Source organism: Bombina bombina, chromosome 7, assembly GCF_027579735.1.
Source record: "Bombina bombina isolate aBomBom1 chromosome 7, aBomBom1.pri, whole genome shotgun sequence".
In the NCBI taxonomy this organism is placed as follows: domain Eukaryota; kingdom Metazoa; phylum Chordata; class Amphibia; order Anura; family Bombinatoridae; genus Bombina; species Bombina bombina.
In genome coordinates this window covers 102,349,033-102,374,187 of record NC_069505.1, presented here as the reverse complement: position 1 = coordinate 102,374,187, position 25,155 = coordinate 102,349,033, and the positions used below count along the sequence as shown (strand labels likewise).

The window sequence follows — 25,155 nt, the reverse complement described above, 5'->3', positions numbered from 1 at the left end:
TGGACAAGTTCCTAGAGGTTCCGGTGCCCCCCGATGCTTTTCCTATACCCAAGCGGGTGGCGGACATAGTAAATAAGGAATGGGAAAGGCCCGGCATACCTTTTGTTCCTCCCCCTATATTTAAGAAATTATTTCCTATAGTCGACCCCAGAAAGGACTTATGGCAGACAGTCCCTAAGGTCGAGGGGGCGGTCTCTACTCTAAACAAACGCACTACTATTCCCATAGAAGATAGTTGTGCTTTCAAAGATCCTATGGATAAAAAATTAGAGGGTTTGCTTAAAAAGATGTTTGTTCAGCAAGGTTACCTTCTACAACCAATTTCATGCATTGTTCCTGTCACTACGGCAGCGTGTTTCTGGTTCGAAGAACTAGAAAAGTCGCTCAATAAAGAATCTTCGTATGAGGAGGTTATGGACAGAGTTCAAGCACTTAAATTGGCTAACTCTTTTATTCTAGATGCCGCTTTGCAATTAGCTAGATTAGCGGCGAAAAATTCAGGGTTTGCTATCGTGGCGCGCAGAGCGCTTTGGCTAAAGTCTTGGTCAGCGGATGTGTCTTCCAAGACAAAATTGCTTAACATCCCTTTCAAGGGTAAAACACTGTTTGGTCCTGATTTGAAAGAGATTATTTCAGACATCACCGGGGGAAAGGGCCACGCCCTTCCTCAGGATAGGTCTTTTAAGGCTAGAAATAAGCCTAATTTTCGTCCCTTTCGCAGAAACGGACCAGCCTCTACTTCTACATCCTCTAAGCAAGAGGGTAATACTTCTCAACCCAAACCAGCCTGGAGACCGATGCAAGGCTGGAACAAGGGTAAGCAGGCCAAGAAGCCTGCCACTGCTACCAAAACAGCATGAAGGGATGGCCCCCGATCCGGGACCGGATCTGGTGGGGGGCAGACTTTCTCTCTTTGCTCAGGCCTGGGCAAGAGATGTTCAGGATCCTTGGGCACTAGAAATAGTTTCTCAAGGTTATCTCCTGGAATTCAAGGAACTACCCCCAAGGGGAAGGTTCCACAAGTCTCAATTATCTTCAAACCAAATAAAAAGACAGGCATTCTTACATTGTGTAGAAGACCTGTTAAAGATGGGAGTAATTCATCCAGTTCCAATAGGAGAACAAGGGATGGGGTTTTACTCCAACCTGTTCATAGTTCCCAAAAAAGAGGGAACATTCAGACCAATTTTAGATCTCAAGATCCTAAACAAATTTCTCAGGGTTCCATCGTTCAAAATGGAAACCATTCGAACGATCCTTCCTACCATCCAGGAAGGTCAATTTATGACCACGGTGGATTTAAAGGATGCGTACCTACATATTCCTATCCACAAGGAACATCATCAGTTCCTAAGGTTCGCTTTTCTGGACAAGCATTACCAGTTTGTGGCACTTCCATTCGGATTAGCCACTGCTCCGAGAATTTTCACAAAGGTACTAGGGTCCCTTCTAGCGGATCTAAGACCAAGGGGCATTGCAGTAGTACCGTACTTGGACGACATCCTGATTCAAGTGTCGTCTCTGTCAAAAGCAAAGGCTCATACGGACATCGTCCTAGCCTTTCTCAGATCTCACGGATGGAAAGTGAACATAGAAAAAAGTTCTCTTTCCCCGTCAACAAGAGTTCCCTTCTTGGGAACAATAATAGACTCCTTAGAAATGAGGATTTTTCTGACAGAGGTCAGAAAATCAAAACTTCTAAGCTCTTGTCAAGTACTTCATTCTGTTCTTCGTCCTTCCATAGCGCAGTGCATGGAAGTAATAGGATTGATGGTTGCAGCAATGGACATAGTTCCTTTTGCACGAATTCATCTAAGACCATTACAACTGTGCATGCTCAGACAGTGGAATGGGGATTATACAGACTTGTCTCCGACGATTCAAGTAGATCAAAGGACCAGAGATTCACTCCGTTGGTGGCTGATCCTGGACAACCTGTCACAGGGAATGAGCTTCCGCAGACCAGAGTGGGTCATTGTCACGACCGACGCCAGTCTGGTGGGCTGGGGCGCGGTCTGGGAACCCCTGAAAGCTCAGGGTCTATGGTCTCGGGAAGAATCTCTTCTCCCGATAAACATTCTGGAACTGAGAGCGATATTCAATGCTCTCAAAGCTTGGCCTCATCTAGCAAAGGCCAAATTCATAAGGTTTCAATCAGACAACATGACGACAGTTGCGTATATCAACCATCAGGGGGGAACAAGGAGTTCCCTGGCGATGGAGGAAGTGACCAAGATAATTCAATGGGCGGAGGATCACTCCTGCCACTTGTCTGCAATCCACATCCCAGGAGTGGAAAATTGGGAAGCGGATTTTCTGAGTCGTCAGACATTCCATCCGGGGGAGTGGGAAATCCATCCGGAAATCTTTGCCCAAATAACTCGATTATGGGGCATTCCAGACATGGATCTGATGGCCTCTCGTCAGAACTTCAAGGTTCCTTGTTACGGGTCCAGATCCAGGGATCCCAAGGCGACTCTAGTAGATGCACTAGTAGCACCTTGGACCTTCAACCTAGCTTATGTATTCCCACCGTTTCCTCTCATTCCCAGGCTGGTAGCCAGGATCAATCAGGAGAGGGCTTCGGTGATCTTGATAGCTCCTGCGTGGCCACGCAGGACTTGGTATGCAGACCTGGTGAATATGTCATCGGCTCCACCATGGAAGCTACCTTTGAGACAGGACCTTCTTGTTCAAGGTCCATTCGAACATCCGAATCTGGTTTCCCTCCAACTGACTGCTTGGAGATTGAACGCTTGATTTTATCAAAGCGTGGGTTTTCAGATTCTGTAATAGATACTCTGGTTCAGGCTAGAAAGCCTGTAACTAGAAAAATTTACCATAAGATATGGAAAAAATATATCTGTTGGTGTGAATCTAAAGGATTCCCATGGAACAAGATAAAAATTCCTAAGATTCTATCCTTTCTACAAGAAGGTTTGGAGAAAGGATTATCTGCAAGTTCTCTGAAGGGACAGATCTCTGCGTTATCTGTTTTACTTCACAAAAGGCTGGCAGCTGTGCCAGACGTTCAAGCGTTTGTTCAGGCTCTGGTTAGAATCAAGCCTGTTTACAGACCTTTGACTCCTCCCTGGAGTCTTAATCTAGTTCTTTCAGTTCTTCAAGGGGTTCCGTTTGAACCCTTACATTCCGTAGATATTAAGTTATTATCTTGGAAAGTTTTGTTTTTGGTTGCAATTTCTTCTGCTAGAAGAGTTTCTGAGTTATCTGCTCTGCAGTGTTCTCCGCCCTATCTGGTGTTCCATGCAGATAAGGTGGTTTTGCGTACTAAGCCTGGTTTTCTTCCGAAAGTTGTTTCCAACAAGAATATTAACCAGGAGATAGTTGTACCTTCTTTGTGTCCGAATCCAGTTTCAAAGAAGGAACGTTTGTTACACAATTTGGACGTAGTCCGTGCTCTAAAATTCTATTTAGAGGCCACTAAAGATTTCAGACAAACATCTTCTTTGTTTGTTGTTTATTCTGGTAAAAGGAGAGGTCAAAAGGCAACTTCTACCTCTCTTTCTTTTTGGCTTAAAAGCATTATCCGATTGGCTTATGAGACTGCCGGACGGCAGCCTCCTGAAAGAATCACAGCTCATTCCACTAGGGCTGTGGCTTCCACATGGGCCTTCAAGAACGAGGCTTCTGTTGACCAGATATGTAAGGCAGCGACTTGGTCTTCACTGCACACTTTTGCCAAATTTTACAAATTTGATACTTTTGCTTCTTCAGAGGCTATTTTTGGGAGAAAGGTTTTGCAAGCCGTGGTGCCTTCCATTTAGGTGACCTGATTTGCTCCCTCCCTTCATCCGTGTCCTAAAGCTTTGGTATTGGTTCCCACAAGTAAGGATGACGCCGTGGACCGGACACACCTATGTTGGAGAAAACAGAATTTATGCTTACCTGATAAATTACTTTCTCCAACGGTGTGTCCGGTCCACGGCCCGCCCTGGTTTTTTTAATCAGGTCTGATGAATTATTTTCTCTAACTACAGTCACCACGGTATCATATGGTTTCTCCTATGCATATTTCCTCCTGTACGTCGGTCGAATGACTGGGGTAGGCGGAGCCTAGGAGGGATCATGTGACCAGCTTTGCTGGGCTCTTTGCCATTTCCTGTTGGGGAAGAGAATATCCCACAAGTAAGGATGACGCCGTGGACCGGACACACCGTTGGAGAAAGTAATTTATCAGGTAAGCATAAATTCTGTTTTTTCAGTATACTGTCTCTTTAAATAAACCTAACACTAACCCCCGATGATCCACTTACAGTTATTGAAGTCCTGCTTAAAGGATCCATCCAGCCGGCAAGAAGTCTTCATCCAGACGGCCTCTTCGATCTTCATGCAGCCAGCGAAGTCCTCATCCAGGCGGCAAGAAGTCTTCATCCAGACGGCATCTTCTGGAGCGGGTCCATCCTGAAGACATCCGGCACTGAGCATCCTCTTCATACGGTCGCCACCGTAAACTACAACTTCAATGCAAGTGACGTCATCCAAGATGGCGTCCCTTGCATTCCTATTGGCTGAAAGATTTCAATCAGCCAATAGGATTACAGTTTCTAAAATCCCATTGGCTGATCCAATAAGCAGTGGCTGCAATAAGCTATCTATATAAATAGCTAAGGGCTGAAGTAATGAATCCACCGCCGATACTATCTGCCGGCTAGGTGGTCTTTCCAGATCCTAGTGGATCTTTGCGAGAGTGGAAAAGACGGGGGTCTTAGGGTAATCCATTTTTAAATACATCATTGTTTGTTGGTCTATCCAGTTGTCATCCAGAGCTCCCATCAGATAATCATCTATTTCCTTTTTAAACCTTGTAGTAGGATCTCTAGGGAGTCTAGAGTAGACCTCGGCATCATTCAATTGAGTGAGGATTTCTTCCTTATAGTATGCATAATCTAATATAACTATCTTACCACCTTTATCCGCTCGCCTTAACACTATTGTGTTATCTTCAGCAAGGCTCTTCATTGCTTCCTTTTCCTTTTTGGTCAGGTTAGACCTAACCTGTTCCTGTTGTGTTCTTGTTGAGTTATTGGTAGTCTGCCTCTTATATTTCCCCCTCCTTGGGTGGGGATGTCCCCTCCCACGTTTTTTGATCTGGTTGTCACCTCTCCTCCATAATGTGCACCAATCTGGATGTTTTGTTCGGGTAAAGTGTCCGAGTCCGTACCTGAGCCTGAACTATCTACTGTGGTTAGGTTCCACCGTTTTCTTGCCCTAAAGCGTCTAGGGCGGTACTCTCTTAGTCGTTGTTGCTCTTCAGGCTTCAAAAGCCACTTATACACTTTCTTTTCACGATAGTCCTCATGGACTGCTTCAAACTTTCTGTTTTTTGAATGCCTTTAGTTCTTGCTGGTACTGGTCCAGTTGTGTTTTAACTTAGTTTCCCAGTCTTCCTCTCCTCTTAGGGTTATGGTATCACTATGTTCAGTTGTGTATACCTCTATCTCAGTTCTTACTTGTGAGAGAAGCTTCTTACTTCTTGAACCACCAGTAGCATCAGGTCTTATGCACACTTATTTCAAATTTCCATCTCTCGCAGAAAGTGGGATTATTTCTACCCAAGGTGGGGACATTTTTAACCCTGAAGCCTCTGGTTATGAAAATGTCCCCATCTTGGGTAGAAATAATCCCACTTTTTTTAGCCGGGTGACCACCGCTGATACTTATGCACAAGGTGATTTTGTAGAATAAACTATGCGATGTTAGTTGGATACACTGGATACAACAGCTGAAAGTCAAACTGTAACCGGCGGCTAGTTGCTAGGCAACGTACAGCGCCTATTGATGATGCAAGCAATGCGCCAGGTGACTGCTGCGGGAGCTAACACACAAGGTGATTATCAATAACATTTCACATGGGGTGAGTAGGGTATATAAGTTTGTACACGACTGAATTTTGTTTATATAAGTCTGAAGACGGGGGTAAAATTCCGAAACGTCACAATTTTGGAATAAAGTAATTTGATTATTCAAAATATATATAAATATATATAAGTGCATTGGAACCATTTGCAATTAAGTAGATGAAAACATGTAAAAAAAACATATTTATGCAATATATGCACATAGCAGAATATGTTCTAACTATTTCTAAATAGATATTCATATATATATATATATATATATATATCTGTATATATCTATACCTATATATATAATCGTGTATATATATATATATATATATATATATATATATATATATATATATATATATATATATATATATATGTATAGTTATGTATTGTACCAAAATACCATCAGATAGAAATATGTATTTAAGAATAAATAGAACATATTCTTCTATGTGAAGAACATTAAAATGTGAAATATATTCATATTTTCATGTCGGGTTAGCGTACTTGAGAACATGCGATCGGATTTGCAAGTGAGTTGGGTGCTCCTTAGATTTTTAAAGCGGAATACGCTAACGCACACTATACACCGGTGCTTTCATACTGCATCATAAATTGTTCTTTCGTTTATGCTTCCTCCCTTCTATGAGCACTGACATCTGGAACCCATACTTCACACTTCTTACCTCTCATTCCATTGATGATAGTGGAATATTCAGATATAGCTGCTATTGAAACACATCAGGAGGAACTTTTAAAAGCAAAATAGACATTTGCTACACACACAGCGCAAGTCAAAATACCCATTACCAAAAAAAACATATGTATATATATATATATATATATATATATATATATAACATAATTTATGTAAGAACTTACCTGATAAATTCATTTCTTTCATATTGGCAAGAGTCCATGAGCTAGTGATGTATGGAATATACAATCCTACCAGGAGGGGCAAAGTTTCCCAAACCTCAAAATGCCTATAAATACACCCCTCACCACACCCACAATTCAGTTTAACGTATAGCCAAGTAGAGGGGTGAAAAAGAAAGGAGTAAAAAAGCATCAACAAAGGAATTTGGAAATAATTTTGCTTTATACAAAAAAATCATAACTACCATAAAAAGGGTGGGCCTCATGGACTCTTGCCAATATGAAAGAAATTAATTTATCAGGTAAGTTCTTATATAAATTATGTTTTCTTTCATGTAATTGGCAAAAGTCCATGAGCTAGTGACGTATGGGATAGCAGATACCCAAGATGTGGAACTCCACGCAAGAGTCACTAGAGAGGGAGGGATAAAAATAAAAAACATAATTTATGTAAGAATTTACCTGATAAATTCATTTCTTTCATATTGGCAAAAGTCCATGAGCTAGTGACGTATGGGATATATATATATATATAACATAATTTATGTAAGAACTTACCTGATAAATTCATTTCTTTCATATTGGCAAGAGTCCATGAGCTAGTGACGTATGGGATATACATTCCTACCAGGAGGGGCAAAGTTTCCCAAACCTCAAAATGCCTATAAATACACCCCTCACCACACCCACAATTCAGTTTAACGAATAGCCAAAAAGTGGGATGATAAGACAGGAGCGAAAGCATCAACAAGGAATTGGAATAATTGTGCTTTATACAAAAAAATCATAACCACCATAAAAAGGGTGGGTCTCATGGACGTATGGTATAGCAAATACCCAAGATGTGCCACTCCACGCAAGAGTCACTAGAGAGGGAGGGATAAAAATAAAGACAGCCATTTCCGCTGAAAAATGAATCCACAACCCAAATCAAAAGTTTTAATCTTATAAAGAAAAAAACTGAAATTAAAAGCAGAAGAATCAAACTGAAACAGCTGCCTGAAGTATTTTTCTACCAAAAACTGCTTCTGAAGAAGAGAAAACATCAAAATGGTAGAATTTAGTAAAAATAAGCAAAGAAGACCAAGTTGCTGCTTTGCAAATCTGATCAACAGAAGCTTCATTCTAAAGATTTATCACAGATAATATTAATAATTTCACATAAGTATCTTCAGCTATTAGCGCCCTTACAAGACCTCCCCTTTCCTTCATTCTAAAGAACCCAGGAAGTGGAAACTGACCTAGTAGAATGAGCCGTAAACCTCTGAGGCGGGGATTTACCCAACTCTAAATAAGCATGATGAATCAAAAGCTTTAACCAAGACGCCAAAGAAATGGCAGAAGCCTTCTGACCTTTCCTAGAACCAGAAAAGATAATAAATAGACTAGAAGTCTTTCTGAAATCTTTAGTAGCTTCAACATAATATTTCGAAGCTCTTGCCACATCCAAAGAATGTAAGGATCTATCCAGAAAATTCTTAGGATTAGGGCATAAAGAAGGGACAACAATTTCTCTACTAATGTTGTTGGAGTTCACAACTTTAGGTAAAAATTTAAACAAAGTCCGAAAAAACGCCTTATCCTGATGAAAAATCAGAAAAGGAGACTCACAAGAAAGAGCAGATAAATCAGAAACTCTTCTAGCAGAAGAGATGACCAAAAGGAACAACACTTTCCAAGAAAGTAATTTAATCTCCAGAGAATGCATAGGCTCAAACGGAGGAGCCTGTAAAGCCTTCAAAACAAAAATAAGACTCCAAGGAGGAGAAATTGATTAATGACAGGCTTGATACGAACCAAAGCCTGTACAAAACAATGAATATTAGGAAGTTTAGCATTTTTTCTGTAGAACAGAACAGAAAGAGCAGAGATTTGACCTTTCAAAGAACTTGCAGACAAACCCTTATCTAAACCATCCTGAAGAAACTGTAAAATTCTAGGAATTCTAAAAGAATGCCAAGAGAATTAATGAGAAGAGCACCATGAAATTTAAGACTTCCAAACTCGATAAAAAATTTTTTTAGATACAGATTTACGAGCCTGCAACATAGTAATATTCACTGAGTCAGAGAAACCTCTATGACTAAGCGTTCAATTTCCATACCATCAAATTTAATAATTTGAGATCCTGACGGAAAAACGAACCTTGAGATATAAGGTCTGACCTTAATGGAAGTGGCCAAGGTTGGCAAGTGGACATCCGAACAAGATCCACATACCAAAACCTGAGCGGCCATGCTGGAGCCACCAGCAGCACAAACGATTGCTCCATGATGATTTTGAAAATCACTCTTAAAAGAAGAACTAGAGGCGGAAAAGTATAGGCAGGTTGATAACTCCAAGGAAGTGTCAATGCATACACTGCTTCCGCCTGAGGATCCCTGGACCTGGATAGGTACCTTGGAAGTTTTTTGTTTAGATGAGATGCCATCAGATCTATTTCTGGAAGCCCCCACATCTGAACAATTTGAAAAAACACATCTGGGTGAAGAGACCATTCTCCCGGATGTAAAGCTTGATGACAGAGATAATCCGCTTCCCATTTGTCTATACCTGGGATATGGACCGCAGAAATTAGACAGGAGCTGGATTTTGCCCAAGGAAGTATCCGAGATACTTCTTCCACAGCCTGAGGACTGAGCGTCCCACCCTGATGATTGACATACGCCAAAGTTGTGACATTGTCTGTCTGAAAACCAATAAACGTCTCTCTCTTCAAAAAGAAGCCAAAACTGAAGAACTCTGAGAATCGCACGGAGTTCCAAAATATTGAATGGTAATCTCGCCTCTTGAGATTTCCAAACCCCTTGTGCTGTCAGAGATCCCCAGACAGCTTCCCAACCTAAAAGACTCACATCTGTTGTGATCATGGTCCAGGTTGGATGAACCGAAGAGACCCGTAGAACTATACGATGGTGATATAACCACCAAGTCAGAGATAGTTGAATATTGGGATTCAAGGATATGAAATGTGATATCCTAGAATAATCCCTGCACCATTAATTCAGCATTAAAAACTGGAAAGGTTTCATATGAAAATGAGCAAAGGGAATCGAATCCAATGCTGCAGACATGAGACCTAAAACTTCCATGCATATAGCTACTTAAGGAAATAATAGAGACTTAAGGTTCCGACAAGCTGAACCCAATATAATTGTCTCTTGTCTGTTAGAGACAAAGACATTGACACAATCTATCTAGAAACCTAAAAAAGGTGACCCTTGTCTGAGGAATCAAGGAGCTTTTGATAAAAAGATCCTCCAACCATGTCATTGAAGAAACAACAGAAGTTGAATCGTATGAGATTCTGCAGAACGAAAAAGACTGAGCAAGAACCACGAGATCGTCCAAATAAGGAAACACTGAGAACCTTGAAAAGATTCTTAGAGCTGTCGCTAGGCCAGAAGGAAAAGCAACAAATTGGTAATGCTTGTCTAAAAAAGAGAATCTTAGAAAATGAAAATAATCTGAATGAAAACAGAATATGAAGATATGAATCCTGTAAGTCTATTGTAGGCAAATAATGCCCTTGCTGAACAAAAGGCAGAATAGACCTTATAATCACCATTCTGAAAGATGGTACTCTAACATGACAATTCAAAAGTTTTTCTTTCTTTGGGACAATGAATAGTTCTGAATAAAACCCCAGACCCCGTTCCTGAAACGGAACTGGTATGAATACCCCAGATAACTCCAGGTCTGAAACACACTTCAGGAAAGTCTGAGCCTTTACTGGAATAGCTACAATATGTGAGAAAGAAAAAGACTTCTCACAGGCGGTCTTACTCTGAATCCTATTCTGTACCCCAATCTAAGAAGTTTGGACCGAATTGAATGAAACAACTTTAGAAAAATCTTAACCTGCCCCCTACCAGCTAAGCTGGAATAAGGACCGCACCTTCATGCGAATTTGGGGGCTGACTTTGATCTTTTAAATGGTTTGAATTCATTCCATTTTGAAGAAAGCTTCCAATTAAAATCATGTTACTTGGGGAAGAATAAGGATATCGTTCCTTATTAAGAACAAAATCTAATATAAGCTTAAGATTTACTCTTAGAACTTAATCTTGAAGCAAAAAAACTCCCTTCCCAAGAGTAACAGTTGAAAGTATTGAATCCAATAGTGAACAAAATAATTTATTACCTTGGAAAAATAAAAAATCTGGATTTTAGAAATCAAATTAGCATTCCAAGATTTAAGTCACAAAGTTCTTGTAGCTAAAATAGCTAAAGACATAGATTTAACCTCAATTGTGAAAATATAAAAAAATTACATCACAAATGAAATTATTAGCATGTTGAAACAACTTAACAACGCTAAACAAATCATAATCCAATACTTGTTGCGCTAAAGTATCCAACCAAAAAGTTGAAGCAGTTGCAACATCAGCCAAATAAATTGCAGGCCTAAGAAAAGGACCTGAAAATAAAATAATTTTCCTTAGATAAGATACAAGTTTCCCATCTGAAGGAACTTAAAAATAAATACTATTTTCCATAGGAATAGTAGTATGTTTAGCAAGAGTAGAGATAGCCCCATTAACTTTGGGGATCTTTCCCCAAAACTCCAAACTAACTGCTGGCAAAGGATACAATTTAAAAACCTTAAAGAAGGAATAAAAGAAGTACCAGGCCTATTTCCTTCCCTAGTATCAGGAACTGGAAAAAAACCTCTGAAGAAACCACAGGAGGTTAATAAGCAGAATTTAAATGTTAGCTAGTCTTAAGATCAAAAGGACTAGTCTCCTCAATATCCAATATAATCAACACCTTTTCAACAAAAAACAAATGTACTCTATTTAAAAGTAAAAAAGTAGATATGTTAGTGTCAATATCTGATGAAGGATATTCTGAATCAGATAAATCCTCATCAGAGAAGGATAATTCAGTATGTTGTCGGTCATTTGAAAATTCATCAACTAAATGAGAAGTTTAAAAAAGACCTTTACATTTTATTAGAAGGCGGGATGGCAGACAAAGCCTTTACAATAGAATCAGAATAATAATCTTATAAATTCCTAGGTATATCTTGTACATTAGATGTTAAAAGAATAGCAATAGATAATGCATTAATACTGATGGACTCTGCATGTAAAAATTTATCATGATAACTTATTACAAACCATAGCTAAAGATAAAAATTCATAACATTAAAATAAATTAACTTAGCTTTGGTAGGACTGATATCAGTCACCAGGAATCCAATAGTGTTTTCTGATACAGGAACAGTTTTTGAGATATCTTGAAAATGTAAGAGAAAAAAAAACATATAAAGCAAAATATCAATTTCCTTAAATGACAGTTTCAGGAATGGGAAAAAAATGCAAACAAAATAAGCCTCTGAAAACCAGAAGCCGAATGAAATAAAGACTTAAATAATGTCAGAAATCTGGCGCCAAGTATGACGCCCATAACTGACAAAATATTTTTTGGCGCCAAGAACGTCTGCAACAAACACGAGCGTCATAGATGACGCAACTATGTGAAAATTCTCAGCCGTAAATGACGAAAATACGTCAACAAACGTAATTCTCGCGCCAAAAAAAGTCTCACGCCAAGAATGACGCAATAATTTATAGCATTTCGCGCACCCGCAAGCCTAACAGCCCGCAATTTAGAAAGAATGTCAATTTGAAAATTCCAGGTAAGAATTTTTTTTTTTTAATATGCATTTCCCAAAATGAAACTGACAGTCTGCAAAAAGGAAATATACTGATAAACCTGAATCATGGCAAATATAAGTACAAACATTATATTTAGAACTTTACAAATAAAGTGCCAAACCATAGCTGAGAGTAACTAAATAAAGGAAAACCTACTTACCAAAAGACACTCATCTACATAAAGTAGATAGCCAAACCAGTACTGAAACGAGAATCAGCAGAGGAAATGGTATATAAGAGTATATCGTCGATCTGAAAAGGGAGGTAGGAGATAAATCTCTACGACCGATAACAGAGAACCTATGAAATAGATCCCCGTTAGGATGACCATTGCATTCAATAGGTAATACTCCCTTCACATCCCTCTGTCATTCACTGCAGTCTGAGAGGAACCGGGCTTCAGCATGCTGAGAAGCGCATATCAACGTAGAAATCTAGCACAAACTTACTTCACCACCTCCATAGGAGGCAAAGTTTGTAAAACTGAATTGTGGGTGTGGTGGTGGGGGGGTGTATTTATAGGCATTTTGAGGTTTGGGAAACTTTGCCCCTCCTGGTAGGAATGTATATCCCATACGTCACTAGCTCATGGACTCTTGCCAATTACATGAAAGAAACAGCCATTTTTCGCTGAAGAAAATTAATCCACAACCCAAAATATAGTTTTATTCTCATAAATGAAAGGTAAAAACTTAAAACATAAGCAGAATAATCAAACTAAAACAGCTGCCTGAAGAACTTTTCTACAAAAAACTGCTTCTGAAGAAGCAAATACATCAAAACGGTAGAATTTAGTAAATGTATGCAAAGAAGACCATGTTGCTGCTTTGCAAATCTGATCAACTCAAGCTTCATTCTTAAAAGCCCATGAAGTGGAGAATGATCTAGTAGAATGAGCTGTAATTCTCTGAGGCGGGGCTTGACCCGACTCCAAATATGCCTGATGAATCAAAAGCTTTAACCAAAATGCCAAGGAAATGGCAGAAGCCTTCTGACCTTTCCTAGAACCAGAAAAGATGACAAATAGACTAGAAGTCTTCCTGAAATCTTTAGTAGCTTCAACATAATATTTCAAAGCTCTTACCACATCTTAGGATTAGGACACAAGGAATGGACAACAATTTCTCTATTAATGTTGTTAGAATTCACAACCTTAGGTAAGAATTTAAATGAAGTCCGCAAAACCACCTTATCCTGATGAAAAATCAGAAAAGGAGATTCACAAGACAGAGCAGATAATTCAGAAACTCTTCTAGCAGAAGAGATGGACAAAAGGAACAACACGATGGCCAAAAGGAACAACACAAGAAAGTAGTTTAATGTCCAAAGAATGCATAGGCTCAAATGGAGGAGCCTGTAAAGCCTTCAAAACCAAATTAAGACTCCAAGGAGGAGAGACTGATTTAATGACAGGCTTGATACGAACCAAATCCTGAACAAAACAGTGGATATCAGGAAGCTTAGCAATCTTTCTGTGAAATAAAACAGAAAGAGCAGAGATTTGTCCCTTTAAGGAACTTGCAGACAAACCCTTATCCAAACCATCCTGAAGAAACTGTAACATTCTAGGAATTCTAAAAGAATGCCAAGAGAATTTATGAGAGGAACAACACCATGTAATCTAAGTCTTCCAAACTCGATAATAAATCTTTCTAGAAACAAATTTACGAGCCTGTAACATAGTATTAATCACTTAGTCAGAGAAACCTCTATGACTAAGCACTAGGTGTTCAATTTCCATACCATCAAATTTAATGATTTGAGATCCTGATGGAAAAACGGACCTTGAGACAGAAGGTCTGGCCTTAATGGAAGTGGCCAAGGTTGGCAACTGGATAAGATCCGCATACCAAAACCTGTGAGGCCATGCTGGAGCTACCAGCAGCACAAACGATTGCTCCATGATGATTTTGAAAATCACTCTTAAAAGAAGAACTAGAGGCGGAAAAGTATAGGCAGGTTGATAACTCCAAGGAAGTGTCAATGCATACACTGCTTCCGCCTGAGGATCCCTGGACCTGGATAGGTACCTGGGAAGTTTCTTGTTTAGATGAGATGCCATCAGATCTATTTCTGGAAGCCCCCACATCTGAACAATTTGAAAAAACACATCTGGGTGAAGAGACCATTCTCCCGGATGTAAAGCTTGATGACAGAGATAATCCGCTTCCCATTTGTCTATACCTGGGATATGGACCGCAGAAATTAGACAGGAGCTGGATTTTGCCCAAGGAAGTATCCGAGATACTTCTTCCACAGCCTGAGGACTGAGCGTCCCACCCTGATGATTGACATACGCCAAAGTTGTGACATTGTCTGTCTGAAAACCAATAAACGTCTCTCTCTTCAAAAAGAAGCCAAAACTGAAGAACTCTGAGAATCGCACGGAGTTCCAAAATATTGAATGGTAATCTCGCCTCTTGAGATTTCCAAACCCCTTGTGCTGTCAGAGATCCCCAGACAGCTTCCCAACCTAAAAGACTCACATCTGTTGTGATCATGGTCCAGGTTGGATGAACCGAAGAGACCCGTAGAACTATACGATGGTGATATAACCACCAAGTCAGAGATAGTTGAATATTGGGATTCAAGGATATGAAATGTGATATCCTAGAATAATCCCTGCACCATTAATTCAGCATTAAAAACTGGAAAGGTTTCATATGAAAATGAGCAAAGGGAATCGAACCCAATGCTGCAGACATGAGACCTAAAACTTCCATGCATATAGCTACTTAAGGAAATAATATAGACTTAATGTTCCGACAAGCTGAACCCAATATAATTGTCTCTTGTCTGTTAGAGACAAAGACATTGACACAATCTATCTAGAAACCTAAAAAAGGTGACCCTTGTCTGAGGAATCAAGGAGCTTTTGATAAAAAGATCCTCCAACCATGTCATTGAAGAAACAACAGAAGTTGAATCGTATGAGATTCTGCAGAACGAAAAAGACTGAGCAAGTACCACGAGATCGTCCAAATAAGGAAACACTGAGAACCTTGAAAAGATTCTTAGAGCTGTCGCTAGGCCAGAAGGAAAAGCAACAAATTGGTAATGCTTGTCTAAAAAAGAGAATCTTAGAAAATGAAAATAATCTGAATGAAAACAGAATATGAAGATATGAATCCTGTAAGTCTATTGTAGGCAAATAATGCCCTTGCTGAACAAAAGGCAGAATAGACCTTATAATCACCATTCTGAAAGATGGTACTCTAACATGACAATTCAAAAGTTTTTCTTTCTTTGGGACAATGAATAGTTCTGAATAAAACCCCAGACCCCGTTCCTGAAACGGAACTGGTATGAATACCCCAGATAACTCCAGGTCTGAAACACACTTCAGGAAAGTCTGAGCCTTTACTGGAATAGCTACAATATGTGAGAAAGAAAAAGACTTCTCACAGGCGGTCTTACTCTGAATCCTATTCTGTACCCCAATCTAAGAAGTTTGGACCGAATTGAATGAAACAACTTTAGAAAAATCTTAACCTGCCCCCTACCAGCTAAGCTGGAATAAGGACCGCACCTTCATGCGAATTTGGGGGCTGACTTTGATTTTTTAAATGGTTTGAATTCATTCCATTTTGAAGAAAGCTTCCAATTAAAACCATGTTACTTGGGGAAGAATAAGGATATCGTTCCTTATTAAGAACAAAAACTAATATAAGCTTAAGATTTACTCTTAGAACTTAATCTTGAAGCAAAAAAACTCCCTTCCCAAGAGTAACAGTTGAAAGTATTGAATCCAATAGTGAACAAAATAATTTATTACCTTGGAAAAATAAAAAATCTGGATTTTAGAAATCAAATTAGCATTCCAAGATTTAAGTCACAAAGTTCTTGTAGCTAAAATAGCTAAAGACATAGATTTAACCTCAATTGTGAAAATATAAAAAAATTACATCACAAATGAAATTATTAGCATGTTGAAACAACTTAACAATGCTAAACAAATCATAATCCGATACTTGTTGCGCTAAAGTATCCAACCAAAAAGTTGAAGCAGTTGCAACATCAGCCAAATAAATTGCAGGCCTAAGAAAAGGATCTGAAAATAAAATAATTTTCCTTAGATAAGATACAAGTTTCCCATCTGAAGGAACTTAAAAATAAATACTATTTTCCATAGGAATAGTAGTATGTTTAGCAAGAGTAGAGATAGCCCCATTAACTTTGGGGATCTTTCCCCAAAACTCCAAACTAACTGCTGGCAAAGGATACAATTTAAAAACCTTAAAGAAGGAATAAAAGAAGTACCAGGCCTATTTCCTTCCCTAGTATCAGGAACTGGAAAAAAACCTCTGAAGAAACCACAGGAGGTTAATAAGCAGAATTTAAATGTTAGCTAGTCTTAAGATCAAAAGGACTAGTCTCCTCAATATCCAATATAATCAACACCTTTTCAACAAAAAACAAATGTACTCTATTTAAAAGTAAAAAAGTAGATTTGTTAGTGTCAATATCTGATGAAGGATATTCTGAATCAGATAAATCCTCATCAGAGAAGGATAATTCAGTATGTTGTCGGTCATTTGAAAATTCATCAACTAAATGAGAAGTTTAAAAAAGACCTTTACATTTTATTAGAAGGCGGGATGGCAGACAAAGCCTTTACAATAGAATCAGAAAAATAATCCTATAAATTCCTAGGTATATCTTGTACATTAGATGTTAAAAGAATAGCAATAGATAATGCATTAATACTGATGGACTCTGCATGTAAAAATTTATCATGATAACTTATTACAAACCATAGCTAAAGATAAAAATTCATAACATTAAAATAAATTAACTTAGCTTTGGTAGGACTGATATCAGTCACCAGGAATCCAATAGTGTTTTCTGATACAGGAACAGTTTTTGAGATATCTTGAAAATGTAAGAGAAAAAAAAACATATAAAGTAAAATATCAATTTCCTTAAATGACAGTTTCAGGAATGGGAAAAAAATGCAAACAAAATAAGCCTCTGAAAACTAGAAGCCGAATGAAATAAAGACTTAAATAATGTCAGAAATCTGGCGCCAAGTATGACGCCCATAACTGACAAAATATTTTTTGGCGCCAAGAACGTCTGCAACAAACACGAGCGTCATAGATGACGCAACTATGTGAAAATTCTCAGCCGGAAATGACGAAAATACGTCAACAAACGTAATTCTCGCGCCAAAAAAAGTCTCACGCCAAGAATGACGCAATAATTTATAGCATTTCGCGCACCCGCGAGCCTAACAGCCCGCAATTTAGAAAGAATGTCAATTTGAAAATTCCAGGTAAGAATTTTTTTTTTTAATATGCATTTCCCAAAATTAAACTGACAGTCTGCAAAAAGGAAATATACTGATAAACCTGAATCATGGCAAATATAAGTACAAACATTATATTTAGAACTTTACAAATAAAGTGCCAAACCATAGCTGAGAGTGTCTAAATAAAGGAAAACCTACTTACCAAAAGACACTCATCTACATAAAGTAGATAGCCAAACCAGTACTGAAACGAGAATCAGCAGAGGAAATGGTATATAAGAGTATATCGTCGATCTGAAAAGGGAGGTAGGAGATAAATCTCTACGACCGATAACAGAGAACCTATGAAATAGATCCCCGTTAGGATGACCATTGCATTCAATAGGTAATACTCCCTTCACATCCCTCTGTCATTCACTGCACTCTGAGAGGAACCGGGCTTCAGCATGCTGAGAAGCGCATATCAACGTAGAAATCTAGCACAAACTTACTTCACCACCTCCATAGGAGGCAAAGTTTGTAAAACTGAATTGTGGGTGTGGTGGTGGGGGGGTGTATTTATAGGCATTTTGAGGTTTGGGAAACTTTGCCCCTCCTGGTAGGAATGTATATCCCATACGTCACTAGCTCATGGACTCTTGCCAATTACATGAAAGAAACAGCCATTTTTCGCTGAAGAAAATTAATCCACAACCCAAAATATAGTTTTATTCTCATAAATGAAAGGTAAAAACTTAAAACATAAGCAGAATAATCAAACTAAAACAGCTGCCTGAAGAACTTTTCTACAAAAAACTGCTTCTGAAGAAGCAAATACATCAAAACGGTAGAATTTAGTAAATGTATGCAAAGAAGACCATGTTGCTGCTTTGCAAATCTGATCAACTCAAGCTTCATTCTTAAAAGCCCATGAAGTGGAGAATGATCTAGTAGAATGAGCTGTAATTCTCTGAGGTGGGGCTTGACCCGACTCCAAATATGCCTGATGAATCAAAAGCTTTAACCAAAATGCCAAGGAAATGGCAGAAGCCTTCTGACCTTTCCTAGAACCAGAAAAGATGACAAATAGACTAGAAGTCTTCCTGAAATCTTTAGTAGCTTCAACATAATATTTCAAAGCTCTTACCACATCTTAGGATTAGGACACAAGGAATGGACAACAATTTCTCTATTAATGTTGTTAGAATTCACAACCTTAGGTAAGAATTTAAATGAAGTCCGCAAAACCGCCTTATCCTGATGAAAAATCAGAAAAGGAGATTCACAAGACAGAGCAGATAATTCAGAAACTCTTCTAGCAGAAGAGATGGACAAAAGGAACAACACGATGGCCAAAAGGAACAACACAAGAAAGTAGTTTAATGTCCAAAGAATGCATAGGCTCAAATGGAGGAGCCTGTAAAGCCTTCAAAACCAAATTAAGACTCCAAGGAGGAGAGACTGATTTAATGACAGGCTTGATACGAACCAAATCCTGAACAAAACAGTGGATATCAGGAAGCTTAGCAATCTTTCTGTGAAATAAAACAGAAAGAGCAGAGATTTGTCCCTTTAAGGAACTTGCAGACAAACCCTTATCCAAACCATCCTGAAGAAACTGTAACATTCTAGGAATTCTAAAAGAATGCCAAGAGAATTTATGAGAGGAACAACACCATGTAATCTAAGTCTTCCAAACTCGATAATAAATCTTTCTAGAAACAGATTTACGAGCCTGTAACATAGTATTAATCACTTAGTCAGAGAAACCTCTATGACTAAGCACTAGGTGTTCAATTTCCATACCATCAAATTTAATGATTTGAGATCCTGATGGAAAAACGGACCTTGAGACAGAAGGTCTGGCCTTAATGGAAGTGGCCAAGGTTGGCAACTGGATAAGATCCGCATACCAAAACCTGTGAGGCCATGCTGGAGCTACCAGCAACACAAACGATTGTTCCATGATGATTTTGGAGATCATTCTTGGAAGAAGAACCAGAGGTGGGAAGATATAAGCAGGTTGGTAACACCAAGGAACTGCTAACGCATCCACCGCTTCCGCCTGAGGATCCCTGGACCTGGACAGGTACCTGGGTAGTTACTTGTTTAGATGGGAAGCCATCAGATCTATTTCTGGAATACCCCACATCTGAACAATCTGAGAAAACACATCTGGATGAAGAGACCACTTCCCTGGATGTAAAGTCTGACGGCTGAGATAATCCGCTTCCCAATAATCTATACCTGGGATATGTACCACAGAAATCAGACAGGAGCTGGATTCCGCCCAAGCAAGTATTCGACATACTTCTTTCATAGCTTGGGGACTGTGAGTCCCACCCTGATGATTGACATATGCCACAGTTGTGATATTGTCTGTCTGAAAACAAATGAACGGTTCTCTTTTCAACAGAGGCCAAATCTGAAGAGCCCTGAAAATGGCACGGAGTTCCAAAATATTGATTGGTAATCTTGCCTCTTGAGATTTCCAAACTCCTTGTGCTGTCAGAGATCCCCAAACAGCTCCCCAACCTGAAAGACTCGCATCTGTTGTGATCACAGTCCAGGTTGGACGAACAAAAGAGGCCCCTAGAACTATACGATGGTGATCTAACCACCAAGTCAGAGATAGTCGAACATTGGGATTTAAGGATATTAATTGTGATATCCTTGTATAATCCCTGCACCATTGGTTCAGCATACAAAGCTGGAGAGGTCTCATATGAAAATGAGCAAAGGGGATCGCGTCCGATGCTGCAGTCATGAGACCTAAAACTTCCATGTACATAGCTACTGAAGGGAATGACTGAGACTGAAGGTTCCGACAGGCTGCAACCAATTTTAAACGTCTCTTGTCTGTTAGAGACAGAGTCATGGACACTGAATCTATCTGGAAACCTAAAAAGGTGACCCTTGTCTGAGGAATCAGAGAACTTTTTGGTAAATTGATCCTCCAACCATGTTTTCGAAGAAACAACACTAGTTGATTTGTGTGAGATTCTGCAGAACATAAAGACTGAGCTAGTACCAAGATATCATCCAAATATGGAAACACCGCAATACCCTGCTAGCAGGGCACCAAGAACCTTTGAAAAGATTCTTGGAGCTGTCGCGGAAGAGCGACAAATTGGTAATGCTTGTCTAGAAAAGAGAATCTCAGATACTGATAATCATCTGGAAGAATCGGAATATGAAGATATGCATCCTGCAAGTCTATTGTGGACATATAATGCCCTTGCTGAACAAAAGGCAGAATAGTCCTTATAGTTACCATTTTGAAAGTTGGTACTCTTACATAGCTATTCAAAATTTTTAGATCCAGAACTAGTCTGAATGAATTTTCATTCTTTGGGACAATGAATAGATTTGAATAAAACCCCAGACCCTGTTCCTGAAACGGAACTGGCAAGATTACCCCTGACAACTCCAGGTCTGAAACACACTTCAGGAAAGCCTGAGCTTTTACTGGGTTTGCTGGAATGCGTGAGAGAAAAAATCTTCTCACAGGCGGTCTTACTCTGAATCCTATTCTGTACCCCTGAGAGACAATACTCTGAATTGATCCAAACATCCTTGAAAAATTTTAATCTACCCCCTACCAGCTGAACTGGAATGAGGGCTGCACCTCCATGCGGACTTGGGGGCAGGCTTTGATCTCTTAAATGGCTTGGACTTATTCCAATTTGAGGAAGGCTTCCAATTGGAAACAGATTCCTTGGGGGAAGGATTAAGTTTCTGTTCCTTATTTTGTCGAAAGGAACGAAAACTGTTAGAAGCTTTAGATTTAACCTTAGGTGTTTTATCCTGAGGCAAAAAACTCCCTTCCCCCTAGTGACAGTTGAAATTATTGAATCCAACTGAGAACCAAATAACTTATTACCTTGGAAAGAAAGAGAAAGCAATCTAGACTTTGAAGTCATGTCAGCATTCCAAGATGTAAGCCACAAAGCTCTTCTAGCTAAAATAGCTAAAGACATAGATCTAACATCAGTTTTGATTATATAAAAAATGGCATCACAAATATAATTATTAGCATGTTGAATCAAATTAACAATGCTAGACAAATTAGGATCCAATACTTGTTGCGCTAAAGTTTCCAAACAAAAGGTTGAAGCAACTGCAACATCAGCCAAAGAAATTGCAGGTCTGAGAAGATGACCTGAATATAAATAAGCTTTCCTTAGATAAGATTCAAGTTTCCTATCTAAAGGATCTTTAAAAGAAGTACTATCTTCCATAGGAATAGTAGTACGTTTAGCAAGAGTAGAGATAGCCCTATCAACTATGGGGATCTTTTCCCAAAACTCTAGAGAAACTGCTGGCAAAGGATACAATTTTTTAAACCTTGAAGAAGGAATAAAGGAAGTTCCAGGCCTATTCCATTCCTTAGAAATCATATCAGAAATAGCATCAGGAACTGGAAAAACCTCTGGAATAACTACAGGAGGTTTATAAACAGAATTTAAACGTTTACTAGTTTTAATATCAAGAGGACTAGTTTCCTCCATATCCAATGTAATCCACACTTCTTTTAACAAAGAACGAATATACTCCATTTGAAACAAATAAGAAGATTTGTCAGTGTCAATATCTGAGGCAGGATCTTCTAAACCAGATAGATCCTTAACAGAGAATGATAATTCAGTATATTGTCGGTCATTTGAAATTTCATCAACTTTATGAGAAGTTTTAAAAGACCTTTTACGTTTATTAGAAGGTGGAACGGCAGACAAAGCCTTCTGAATAGAATCAGAAATAAATTATTTTAAATTTACAGGTATATCTTGTGCATTAGATGTTGAGGGAACAGTAACAGGTAATGAACTACTACTGATGGATACATTTTCTGCATGTAAAAGTTTATCATGACAAGTATTACAAACCACAGCTGGAGATATAACCTCCACAAGTTTACAACAAATGCACTTAGCTTTGGTAGAACTGTTATCAGGTAGCAGGATTCCAACAGTGATTTCTGAGACAGGATCGATCAGATTGAGGCATCTTGCAAATGTAAGAGAAAAAAACAACATATAAAGCAAAATTATCAATTTCCTTATAAGGCAGTTTCAGGAATGGGGAAAAAATGCAAACAGCATAGCCCTCTGACAGAAAAAAGGCAAGAGGCACATAGGAAAGGGGTCTTAAATAATGAAAAAATTTGGCACCTAGTATGATGCACGATACAAAGAAAAATATTTTTTGGCGACAAAAACATCCGGAAATGACACACTCGCGTCACAGATGACGCAACCTTGAGAAGGAATCTGTGTCAACTAAGATCCCGGAAATGACGAAATTGCCTCAATGAACGTAATTTTGTGCCAAAAAAATCTTGCGCCAAGAATGGCGCAATAAACTTTGGCATTTTTGCACCCTCGCGAGCCTAATTCTGCCGGCGAATTTAAAAGACAGCCAATTTGAAAAAGACTATACCCCAGGTAAGAAATATATTTTCCTAAAAAAAATGCATTTCCCAAATATGAAACTGACAGTCTGCAAAAGGAAATATGCTGAAACCTGAATCATGGCAAACATAAGTACAATACATATATTTAAAACTTTATATAAATACATAAAGTGCCAAACCATAGCTGAGAGTGTCTTAAGTAATTAAAACATACTTACCTGAAGACACCCATCCACATATAGCAGATAGCCAAACCAGTACTGAAACGGTTATCAGTAGAAGTAATGGAATATGAGAGTATATCGTCAATCTGAAAAGGGAGGTAGGAAATGAATCTCTACGACCGATAACAGAGAACCTATGAAATAGATCTCCGTGAGGAAAACCATTGTATTCAATAGGTGATACTCCCTTCACATCCCTCTGACATTCACTGTACTCTGAGAGGAACCGGGCTTCAAAATGCTGAGAAGCGCATATCAACGTAGAAATCTTAGCACAAACTTACTTCACCACCTCCATAGGAGGCAAAGTTTGTAAAACTGAATTGTGGGTGTGGTGAGGGGTGTATTTATAGGCATTTTGAGGTTTGGGAAACTTTGCCCCTCCTGGTAGGATTGTATATCCCATACGTCACTAGCTCATGGCCAATTACATGAAAGAAATATATAAATACTGTACATACATATACATCTTTAGACATGTATATGTATGTATCTCTATGTTAAAGCCCTTTGACTGCCTTTTTTTTTCTAACACCTGAGACCTCATATCTTTGAGTCCTTATAACTTTTTTGTGCAATATTGTTTTTTTAATAATTTTATTAGACAGATCGCTTGGTTTTGCGAAAGAGCTAACCAGAGCTCTGACGACACGCTATTCCGATGAGAGTTAACTTCAATTGCACTCAAGCAATCATATTTACTTTCAACTTGTAATACGAGCACCACACCTGACGCATGCAAAACACCAGCAATAAATCCCTTTTTGCTTGCGCGTAACTGTAACGAGCACGCCACTCGTAATCTGGCCCTTTAAGATTTTACTTTTAATGCCCCTTTAAACCAGGTAAAACAATAAAGTCCAGGACTCCTTGTATAATGCTCCCCACCCTGAGTCACTGCATCAGACCCAGAAAAATCTTCAAAGTCCATAAAGTGGCAGCATATAACAAACTTGTATTTACAAGAACACAGAAAAAGTTGCAACTTTTTCTAATATGCCCTTATAAATAAAAGTTTGTTAAATGCGGCCACTTTATGCCCCTTCAAACAACAGCAACATGCAAAACAAAAAACAATTTGTTAAACATTAATATTTTATAAATAATAATGAAAACCACATACAGCAATAGAGCACCTCATGTCATATACAGAAAATATTTTCAACACAGATTACGTCTTCATTCTCTTGCTATCTGTATTTGAAAAAGCTGAAATGTAAGGTTAGGAGCCGGCCCATTTTTGGTTCAGCACCTGGATAGCGATTTCTGATTGATGGTTACTTTTAGCCACCAATCAGCAAGCGCTACCTAGGTGCTGAACCAAAAATGGTCCAGCTCTTGAGCTTACATTCCTGCTTTTTCAAATAAAGATAGCAAGATAACGAAAAAAAATGATAATAGGAGTAAATTAGAAAGTTGCTTAAAATTGCTGCTCTATATGAATCATGAAAGAATTTTTTTTGGGTTTAGTATCCCTTTAAGTATAACATCAGTTTCTCTTTCCCTTGTGCCCTCGTCTCCAGACATCCAATTTTGTGTGGACACGTTCCCTAAAGGACAAGCAATTTGGTATCTTCAGGTTCGGCATTGGCATCAGCGGTGTCTCCTATGGCAGCAAGATAGTAAGAGACAAAATGGCACCTCTTGTCCACGTTGGCGTTAATGAGCAACTGCTGGTGACTGTGATGGCAGAGACCAACCAAAGTAATACAATACTGATTGTGACCTTATGTGAGCTGGTGAGCGAACACCACTTAACAAGGACTTTATTTATACAAGAAGGGTAAGAAGCTAAATGGGAAGAGTCTAAAAACATGAGTTTGTAGTATGTTTGTCTTTTTTTAAATTCCAGATTGTACCCAAATCTGTATCCAGCAAA

At 38.7% G+C, this 25,155-nt stretch overlaps 1 long non-coding RNA gene across 1 annotated transcript in view; it reads left to right on the top strand.

Annotated features, from left to right (window-relative positions):
- The window catches only part of LOC128635777 (uncharacterized), a 90,361-nt gene extending 65,446 nt beyond the window's left edge, over positions 1-24,915 (top strand). The window contains exon 3 of the long non-coding RNA XR_008398583.1: positions 24,800-24,915. This is a non-coding gene — a long non-coding RNA (uncharacterized LOC128635777). The remainder of the gene's footprint in view (positions 1-24,799) is intronic.
- The last annotated feature ends 240 nt before the right edge of the window (positions 24,916-25,155 follow it).